This window comes from Capra hircus, chromosome 3 (assembly GCF_001704415.2).
Source record: "Capra hircus breed San Clemente chromosome 3, ASM170441v1, whole genome shotgun sequence".
Classification (NCBI taxonomy): domain Eukaryota; kingdom Metazoa; phylum Chordata; class Mammalia; order Artiodactyla; family Bovidae; genus Capra; species Capra hircus.
Window position 1 is genome coordinate 106631092 of NC_030810.1, and position 10527 is coordinate 106641618.

Here is a 10527-nt window from a genome sequence, read left to right on the forward strand (position 1 = left end):
ACACTCAGTTTTAATATTTAGGAAGGTTTCCTTTTCTTTTCTGACTGGTATGATGTCATCTCTCATGTAGTTTTGATTGGCATTTCTCTAATAATTAGTGATGTTGATCATCTTTTATGTGTTTGTTGGCCATCTGTATAGAAACGTCTGTTTAGGTCTTCTGCTCATTTTCTGATTGGATTGTTTGTGAGCTGTTTGTATATTTTGGAGATTAATCTGTTGTCAGTTGCTTCATTTGCAAATATTTTCTCCCATGCTGAGGGTTGTCTTTTCATCTTATTTATGGTTTCCTTTTCTGTGCCAAAGCTTTTAAGTTTATTTAGGTCCCATTTGTTTATTATGCTAGGAAGTGGGTCAAAGAAGATCTTGCTGCAATTTACGTCAAAGAGTATTCTGCCTATGTTTTCCTCCAAGAGTTATTATAGTGTCTGGCCTTGCATTTAGGTCTTTAATCCGTTTTGAGTTTATTTTTGTGTATGGTGCTAGCGGGGCTTCTCATGTGGTGCTGGTGGTAAAGAACCTGTCTGCCAATGCAGGGAACATAAGAGATGCGGGTTTGATTCCTGGGTGGGGAAGATCCCCTGGATCTCACTCATTCTAGTATTCTTTCCTAGAGACCTCCATGGGCAGAGGAGCCGGGCAGGCTACAGCCCATAGAGCTGCAAAGAGTTGGCATGACTGAAGTGACTTAGCATGCACACATGGTGTTAGGGAGTGTTCAAATTTCACTCTTTTATGTGTAACTGTCCAGATTTCTCAGCACCACTTACTCAAGAGGCTGTTTTTGCTCCATTGTATATTCTGTCATAGATTAGGTGACAATAGGTGGGTAGTTTTATCTCTGAAGTTTTCTATTCTGTTCCATTGATCTATATTTCTCTTTCTGTGCCAGTACCATATTGTCTTGATTACTGTAGCCCTATAGTATAGTCTGAAGCCAGGGAACCTGATTCTTCCAACTCCTTTTCCCCACCTTCCTCAATATTGCTTGCTCTTTGATGTCTTTTGTGTTCCCACATAAATTGTAAAAATTTTTATTCTAGTTCTGTGAAAAATGCCATTGTTAATTTGATAGGGTTTGCATTGAATCTGTAGATTGCTTTGAGTGGTATAGTTTTTTTTCACAGTATTGATTCTTCAATCCAAGAACTTGGTATATCTCTCCATCTGTTTATAACATCTTTGATTCTTTCATCACTATCTTATAGTTTTCTGCATGCAGGTCTTTTACCTCCTTAGGTAGATTTATTTCTATATATTTATTTTTTGGTTATGTTGCAATGGTAAACAGGATTGTTTCCTTAATTTCTCTTTCTGATCTTTCACTGTTAGTGTATCAGAATGCAAGAGATTTCTGTATACTAATTTTGCATCCTGTGACATTACTAAATTCATGGATTAGCTCTAGTAGTTCCCTGCTGGCATCTTTAGGGTTTTCTATGCATAATTATTATGTCATTGCAAACAGTGACAGATTTACTTTTTTTTTTTTTTTGCCAATTTGTATTTATTTTACTTTTTTTTTCTTCTCTGATTGTTGTGGCCTGGACTTGCAAAACTATGTTGAATAATAGCAGTGAGAGTGGGGCTCCCTTATCTTGTTCCTGATCTTAGAAGAAAGGCTTTCAGTTTTTCACCCTTGAGAATAATGTTTATTGTGGGTTTGTTATGTATTAAATATGAACTTTATTAAGTTGAGGTAGGTTCCTTCTGTGCCCACTTCCTGGAGAGTTGTCATAAATGAGTGTTTAATTTTGTTGAAAGCTTTTGCTGCATCTGTTGAGATGATCATATGGTTTCCATTCTTTAATTTGTTAATATGGGGTATCACATTGATTACTTTGCATATATCAAAGAATCCTTCATCCCTGCAACAAATCCCACTTGATCACGGTGTATGATCCTTTTAATGTGTTAATGGATTCATTTTCTAGTATTGTATTGAGGGTTTTTTTTTTTGTGTGTGTGTGTGTGTCTATGTTCATCAGTGATATTGACCTGTAATTTTTTTGTTTGTGATATTTTTGGTTTTGTTATAAAGGTGATGGTGGTCTTATTGAATGAGGTTGGGAGTGTTCCTTTCTTTGCAATTTTTGGAAGTGTTTGTGAAGGATAGGTGTAAGTTCTTCACTAAATGTTTGATAGAATTCACCTGTGACTATCTGGTGCTGAACTTTTGTTTATTGGATGATTTTTAGGAGTAGTTTCAAATTAATTATTTGTGATTCATCTGTCCATATTTTATATTTCTTTCTGGTTCAGTGCCTTTCTAAGAATATGTTTATTTCTTTCAAGTTGTCAATTGTACTGTCATACAGTAGTAGTAGTACAGCTTGTATTTGTCTCTTAAGATCCTTTGTATTTCTGCAGTGTCAGTTGTAACTTCTTTTTCATTTTTAATTTTACTTGTTTGCAGCTTCTCTCTTTTTTCCTCAATGAGTCTGGGTAAAGATTTTTCAATTTTATTTATCTTCTCAAATGATCAACTTTTAGTTTTATTGTCTTTGCTATTTTTTTTCATTTCTCTTTCATTTATTTCTGCTTTAATTTTTGTGATTTCTTTCCTTCTCCTAACTTTGAGCTTTGTTTGCCCTTCTATCTCTAGATGCTTTAGACATAAGGTTAGATTGTTTATTTGGGATTATTCTTGTTTCTTGAGTTGGAATTGTATTGCTATAAGCTTCTCTTTTAGAACTGCTTTTGCTGAATCCCATAGGTCTTGGGTCATTGTGTTTTCATTGTCACTTGTTTCTAGGTATTCTTTTATTTCCTCTTTGATTTCTTCAGCAATCTCTTGGTTTATTAACAGCACATTATTTGGTCTCCATGTGTTTGTGTTTTTTACAGTTTTTTTCCCCCTGTAATTAATTTCTAATCTCATAGTGTTGTAGTCAGAAAAGATGCTTGATATGGTTTCAGTGTTCTTCACGTTACCAAGCCTTGATTTGCGACTCAAGTTGTGATCTATTTTGGAGAATGTTCTGTGTGCACTTGAGAAGAAAGTGTTTTCTGCTGCCTTTGAATGGAATGTCTTATAAATAGCAACTAAGTTTATCTGTTCTAATGTGTCATATAAGGTTCATGCTTGCTTATTAATTTTCAGTCTGGATAACCTATCCATTGGTGTAAGTAAGTGGAGTGTTAAGATCCCTCATTATCATTATGTTACCATCAGTTTCCCCTTTTGTAGATATTAGCATTTGCCTTATATATTGAGGTGTTCCTATGTTAGGTGCATAAATATTTACAATTGTTATATCTTCTCCTTGGATTGATCCTTTCATCATTATGTAGTGTTCTTCCTAGTCTCTTTTACATAGGTCTTACATGTAAATGGATTAAATGCTCCAATCAAAAGAAATGGAAAGCCAGTCCATTTCTTTTGATGGATCATTTAATCCATTTACATGTAAGGTAATTATCAATATGTATGTTCCTATCACCATTTTCTTAATTGCTTTGGTTTGTTGTTGTTGTTGTTGTTTTTCTCTTGTGTTTCCTACCTAGAGAAGTTCTTTTAGCATTTGTTGTAAAATTGGTCTGGTGGTGCTGAATCCTCTTAGCTTTTGCTTGTCTGTAAAGCTTTTGATTTTTCTGTCAAATTTGGATGAGAACTCAGTTGGATGGAGTAATCTTGGTTGTAGGTTTTCCCCTTTATCATTTTAAATATATTCTGCCACTTATTTTTGGCCTGTAGAGTTTCTGCTGAAATATTAGTTGATAACCTATGGAGTCGGATACGACTGAAGCGACTTAGCAGCAGCAGCAGCAACCTTATGGGGATTCACCTGTATGTTATTTGTTGATTTTCCCTTGCTGCTTTTAACAATTTTTCTTTGTATTTAATTTTTGATAGTTTGATTAATATGTGCCTCAGCATGTTTCTCCTTGGGTTTACCTCATACGGAACTCTCTGCACTTCCTGGACTTGATTGACTATTCTCTTTCTTACATTGGGGAAGTTTTCTACTATAGTCTCTTGAAATATTTTCTCAGACACTTTCACTTTGTCTTCCAGGACCTCTATAATTTGAATGTTGGTGTATGTAATGTTATCCCAGAGGTCTCTGAGGCTGACTTCAATTATTTTCATTATTTTCTCCTTATTCTGCTCTGAGGTAGTTATTTTCACCATTCTATGTATCCACCATTTTATTAATCTCATTCATTCTTCTGCCTCAGTTATTCTGCTATTGATTACTTCTAGTGTATTTTCAGTTTCAGTTACTGTGTTCTTCATTTCTGATTGTTTGTTCTTTAGTTTGTCTCAGTTCAGTTTAGTCACTCAGTCGTGTCTGACTCTTTGCAACCACATGAATCACAGCACGCCAGGCCTCCCTGTCCTTCAGCGCTCAGCTTTCTTCACAGTCCAACTCTCACATCCATACATGACCACAGGAAAAACCATAGCCTTGACTAGATGGACCTTAGTTGGCAAAGTAATGTCTCTGCTTTTGAATATGATATCTAGGTTGGTCATAACTTAGATCCTTGTTAAATGTTTTTATATTTTCTCCATTCCATTTCCAAGATTTTGGATCATCTTTACTATCAGTACTTTGAATTCCTTTTCAGGTGAGTTGCCTAGTTCCTCTTCATTTATTTGGTCTTGTAGGTTTTTACCTTGTTCCTTCATCTGCAACATATTTATCTGTCCTCTCATTTTGTCTAACTTATTGCATTTGAGTTCTATTTTCCACAGGCTCAGTTCAGTTCAGTTCAGTCGCTCAGTCGTGTCCGACTCTTTGTGACCCCATGAATCGCAGCACGCCAGGCCTCCCTGTCCATCACCAACTCCTGGAGTTCACTCAGACTCACGTCCATCGAGTCAGTGATGCCATCCAGCCATCTCATCCTCTGTGACCCCCTTCTCCCCCTGCCCCCAATCCTTCCCAGTATCAGAGTCTTTACCAATGAGTCAACTCTTCACATGAGGTGGCCAAAGTACTGGAGTTTCAGCTTCAGCATCATTCCCTCCAAAGAAATTCCAGGGCTGATCTCCTTTGGAATGGACTGGTTGGATCTCCTTGCAGTCCAAGGCTACAGGATAGTAATTCTTTTTGCTTCTTGTATCTGTCTCCAGTCAGTGAGGTTTGTTCAGTGGCTTGTGTGGGTCCTGGTGAGAAGGATAGGAGCTTGTGTTCTGTTGGTTGAAATAGGATCTTTCCCCTATCATGGGTAGGGCCACATCAAGGGGTGTGTTTTGAGGGTGTCTGTGGAGAAGGCAATGGCACCCCACTCCAGTACTCTTGCCTGGGAAATCCCATGGACGGAGGAGCCTGGTAGCCTGCAGTCCATGGGGTTGTGAAGAGTCAGACACGGCTGAGCGACTTCACTTTCACTTTTCACATTCATGCAGTGGAGAAGGAAATGGCAACCCACTCCAATGTTCTTGCCTGGAGAATCCCAGGGACAGGGGAGCCTGGTGGGCTGCCATCTATGGGGTTGCAGAGTTGGACATGACTGAGCAGCAGCAGCAGTGGACTTAGTACAACTTTAAGCAGCCCGTCTGCTGATTTGTGTTCCCGTCTTGCTTGTTGATAACATGGGACATTTAGCACTGTGCCTGCAGGTAGTTGAGTGGATCCAGGTCTTGGAATTGAGATGGAGACCTCTGGGAGAGCTTTCATAGGTTAATATTCTTTGTGGCTTGGAATTCTCTAGTGTTTCAGTGTTTTGGACTCAGTGCTTCCACCCCAGAGGTTTAGGCCTGACCCCTGGCCTTGGAACCAAGAATCTGCAACCTGCACAGCTTGGCAAAAGAGGGAAACAATAAAATTAAAAAAGGATGGGATGAAAACAAACAAATGAAACCTGAGGGAAATAGCAAAGACAAAAACAAAAACAAGCAAACAGCAATGATTAAAAACAAACAGACAAACAATATCCCAGACAAACGGTAAAAACAAAATCAAAAAAGCCCCAAAGAAACAGATGCACATTCAAAATAAGAAGCAAAAATGAAAATCCCAAAATGAAATCAAACAATTAAAAACAAATTTAACAAAGTCAAGATAAAAGACAAAATGCAAACAGAATGCAAACTGAAGGAAAAAGCAAAGAAAACAAAACAAACACAAAAATACTTTAGAAAAACAAAATGAGATAGGGGCTTCCTTGGTGGCACAACAGTAAAGAATCTACCTGCAATGCAGATGACTCCTGGGTCAGGAAGATCCCCAGGAGAGGGAAATGGCAACTCATTCCAGTATTCTTGCCTGGGAAATCCCATGGGTAGGCAGAACAAAAGAGAGAAAAACACAAGGAAAAACACAGAACAACTAAAAAGTAATGTTGAAATAGAAATATAAAACATTAAAAATATATTAAAAATAAAAAAAACTAAAACTAAAAACAAATAATTATGAACAACAACATCAGAGGAAAACAAAACATGAAAAAGTAATAATGTTTTCCTAGTGTCTTAGCTGTCAGTATTCTGTTCTCACTGTGAGTCACAGTCAACCTTTGTCTTCCTAGGCAGCCATTCAAAACCTCTAGATAGGTCTCTCGACTCTCTATGTGCACTGTGAGGGGAGCTTGGACCTGGCCCTACTCCACATGTACTAGTTCCCCAAATCCACAGCTGCTAGAGCTATATTGGTTTCCTTTGTGGGAGCACTAATTGTCTATTCAGATGTTCCAAGGATGTAAGGTTTACTAAGGTGATCTCAGGAATTTAAGCTGTGGCTTTTGCAACTGTACAGAAAGATTTTTGTTCCTCTTCTTCAGTCACTCCACCCCTGGGGCTCAGCTCTGGTTTTAACTCCCTGCTGTGTATGGGGCCCAGTCACAGGAGTCTGCTCCCAAGACTGCCCTGGAGCAGTCTGCTCTGGTGAGGACAGGATGCAGAGGTGGCATGACTGCCTGAGTCATGGGGGCCTCGGTGGCAATACGTGAGCAGGAAAGCCAGTGGCCATGGGTGCAAGAGATCTGGCCCTAGTGGAAGACTTTCCTAGATCCTGGCAGCCAGCACTAGAAGGCTAGACATGGTGGGAGCTTTTACTAGTACCAGGCGGGTCAGGTGCTATCATGTAGGGAGAGTGGGGCTGCAATGGTGGCTCCGTCCCCTGCATGTGATGTCACTCAACAGTGGTGCCTTGCTTCTGTGGCAGTTCTGGGTTTCTTTGACAAGCATTCCTGGTTGTGAATTTCCTCCCTTCCATCCCCTCAGGCTGTCTCCTCACAGTCAGTAGCATCTTACTCCTGAGTTTGGTATCTAATCCCCATGTTCCAGCTTTCAGGCCCCACTGTGAACTGGCAAACACACTCCCAAATCTTGGGCTATGGCACAGACCATCTGTAGGTCTCACTCTTCTGTCTGCCACAGATCAGCTGTTTCATCCTCCTTCAATAGCTTCAGATGCTCTCCTTTCATCCCAACTGATTTCCCCATCAGTGAGTGGGCTTCCCTGGGTGCAGGAAACTTGCCTACACTCCTGCTCCCCAGGGGTGAAAATCCTGTCCTGCCTCCTCTCCTTTCTTTTTCTCTTCTTTCTTTAGGATTGATTTCCTTTATGATTGACTGGTTTGATCTCTTTGGAGTCCAATTTACTTTCAAGAGTCTTCTCCAGCACCGCAGTTCAAAAGCATCAATTCTTTGGCACTCAGTCTTCTTTCTGGTCCAACTCTCACATCTGTACATGACTACTGGAAAAACCATAGCTTTGACTTTGACCTTTTAGGCAAAGTGATGTCTCTGCCTTTTAATATGGTGTCTATTTTTACTATAGTTTTTTTTTTTTTTTTCCCAAGGAGCAAGCGTTTTTTAATTTCATGGCTGCAGTCACCATCTCAGTGATTTTGGAGCCCAAGCAAATAAAATCTGCCATTGTTTCCACTTTTTTTCTCATCTATTTATCATGAAAAGATGGGATCAGATTCAATGATCTTAGCTTTTTGAATGTTGAGTTTTAAGCCAGCTTTTTCACTCTCCTCTCTCATCTTCATCAAGAGGCTCTTTAGCTCCTCTTCAACTTCTGCCATTAGAGTGGTATTATCTGCATATCTGAAGCTGTTGATATTTCTCCTGGCAATCTTGATACCAGCTTGTGATTCATCCAGCCTGGAATTTCACACAGCATACTCTGCTAAGAAGTTAAGGGAGCAGGGTGACAATATACAATTTTGTTGTACTCCTTTCCCAATTTTGAACCAGTCAGTTGTTCCATGTCTGGTTCTAATTATTGCTTCTTGACTCACACACGGGTTTCTCAGGAGATAATAAGGTGGTCTGGTACTCCCATTACTTTAAGATTTTTCCAGAGTTTGTTGTGATCCAAACAGTCAAAGGCTTTAGTAGTCAATGAAGCAAAGGCAGATATTTTTTCCTTAATTCCTTTGCTTTCTCCATGATCCAACAAATGTTGGCACTTTGATCTCTGGCTCTGTTCAAACCCTACCCCCCTCCCCAGTTTTCCCTTATAAAGCTTTAATTAGTCTATAGTTTACATTAACTGTTATTCAAGACTTTGGGCAGCTCGAAGGAATACCCGTTGCTAGGGCAAATACAGATGTTTTTGAGGTGGGATCTTCAGGAGTACCAGCAGGTATGTCAAATCATGACAAATTTATTGAGAATAAAGCTGTGAATTGGCTCTCTCTGGTGGCTGCAAGGTCTTTGGTGTTCACCAAGAATACAGGCTATTCTTTTTCAGGTGAATTGTGCTACTTGAGAGCATAGGAAAGTTAAAACACCACAAAACTTCCTGTTCTTATTGGGATTCTGTTGTTTTTCTTGAATAACTGCCCCATCGTATTATCGTGTGTCATAGTTATTTTCCAGAGTTCTGAAAAAGTGATCTACAAGGGAAGCCATTTTTTCTCATTTCTCTTATAAAGGAGAGAATTTTCTTACTCTGATATTTTATATCTTTCACATTTTAACATGCATGTTGAATTATTCATTGTTTTCTAATTATGGCTATTGTTGCTCAGTATTTACCTACTTTTTCCTCAATGACTCATTGAAACCACCCATCGTCTTCTTAATACTTTAAAAAATATTGTAATTAATCTCCAATTAAAATAAATGAATTTATATTAAAAAATAAAAAAATTAGTGCTGTTTATTTTTCATTAAAATATTCAATATAAATTTTAACTGGAAAATTATTAATTGTGTTATAAAGGAAGAGAAGAGAAGGATTACTGATGGCTAGTCGGCACCTGCTGCTGTCTGCTTCTCCCTCCAGCCCAGCTCTGGGGCTTCTCAGCTGCTCTGTGGTAAACCATGCATGGCTGGCTTGGTGCCTCTTGTCTTTCACCCAGGAAGGGTGACTGTGGAAAAGACTAATCAGATGTTTTCCCCCAAATTTTCCTTTACCTAGGCTACCTAACGTTTCTCCCAGAGCTGCACGTTCCTCCCACGTAAGGAAGCAGCGAACCTCTATCTCCTCAGGCCTTTCACAGTCATGATTTCAGTTCCTCAGAAACTACATTCTGAGCAAGTCCATGGCTGGGCTGATGTTGAAGTTTGTGAGCATCTTGTCAATTACTTAAAACACAACCTTGAGCAAGTTATTTAATCTCTTTGTAATTTCGGGATGATCCTTCAATAGATGCATGTAATGCTTAGATAATACCATGTTATGAGGATTTAATTGAGCATATGTTTTAGATTAATTGAAAGAACACATAGAATAGATATTCAGTAAGTGTATTCTTCACATAACTCAGCTCTCTATTGGGATAATTTGCTTTTTGGAATTAAAATAAAATAGATATGACCCCCTCCATCAAGTCCCTTGGACATCCAGATTTCCTGACAGTTTCTGTGCATTTTCAGAGGCTTAATGTCTCTCAGATCTCTGCTTCCTGTACTCTTCATATCACTTAACTGTACACTTACCTCCTATCTGACCTTCCTGAAACACACACACATTGTGTAGATCCAGGTCTTATTTCCTTTAATTCCCCAAAGATTCCTGGCACCAAGTGTTTGTGTTTAGTAAACTCTTCACAAAGTTTCTGCAGGTGATATGTGTGCTTGCTTATGTGTTATGCCTAGTACAGGATGGTTAGTATGTTGAATGTGAGGTAGAATACCTTGACTATTTAAAAGTTCTAGGTGTTTTTCCAGCATATAAAGTCTACTGTCTGGCTCTTCCCCAGTGTCCGTGGCCTATACCACATTGCTGGTTTTCTCTCTCTAGGCTCCTCCTCCTCAACTCACTTAAGCAAAAGATTTTCTAAACCAGACATTTCTCACACAAAGATTGCTCACTACAGGGGTAGGGACTTGGGGGAGAAGGACATACCAGACTCATTCCTTTTCACCCTGAGAATGACTAGTAGATGAACTGACTGGATTTAAAATGCATTCAGAAATTTCTGACCACAGGACTCACAGACCGCCTTCTGAACTAATTTCCTCATTAGTAGATTGGGTTGGAGGGAATGAGCCAGTGCTGGATATTCTCTCGTCTGAGAGGTTGCAGAGCAGTTTAAGGGAGCGAGCACAAAATGGACTCCTGTGAGTTGTTTGAGGCCATAGAAAGGGATCAGACAGTGACTGATATGGGGAAA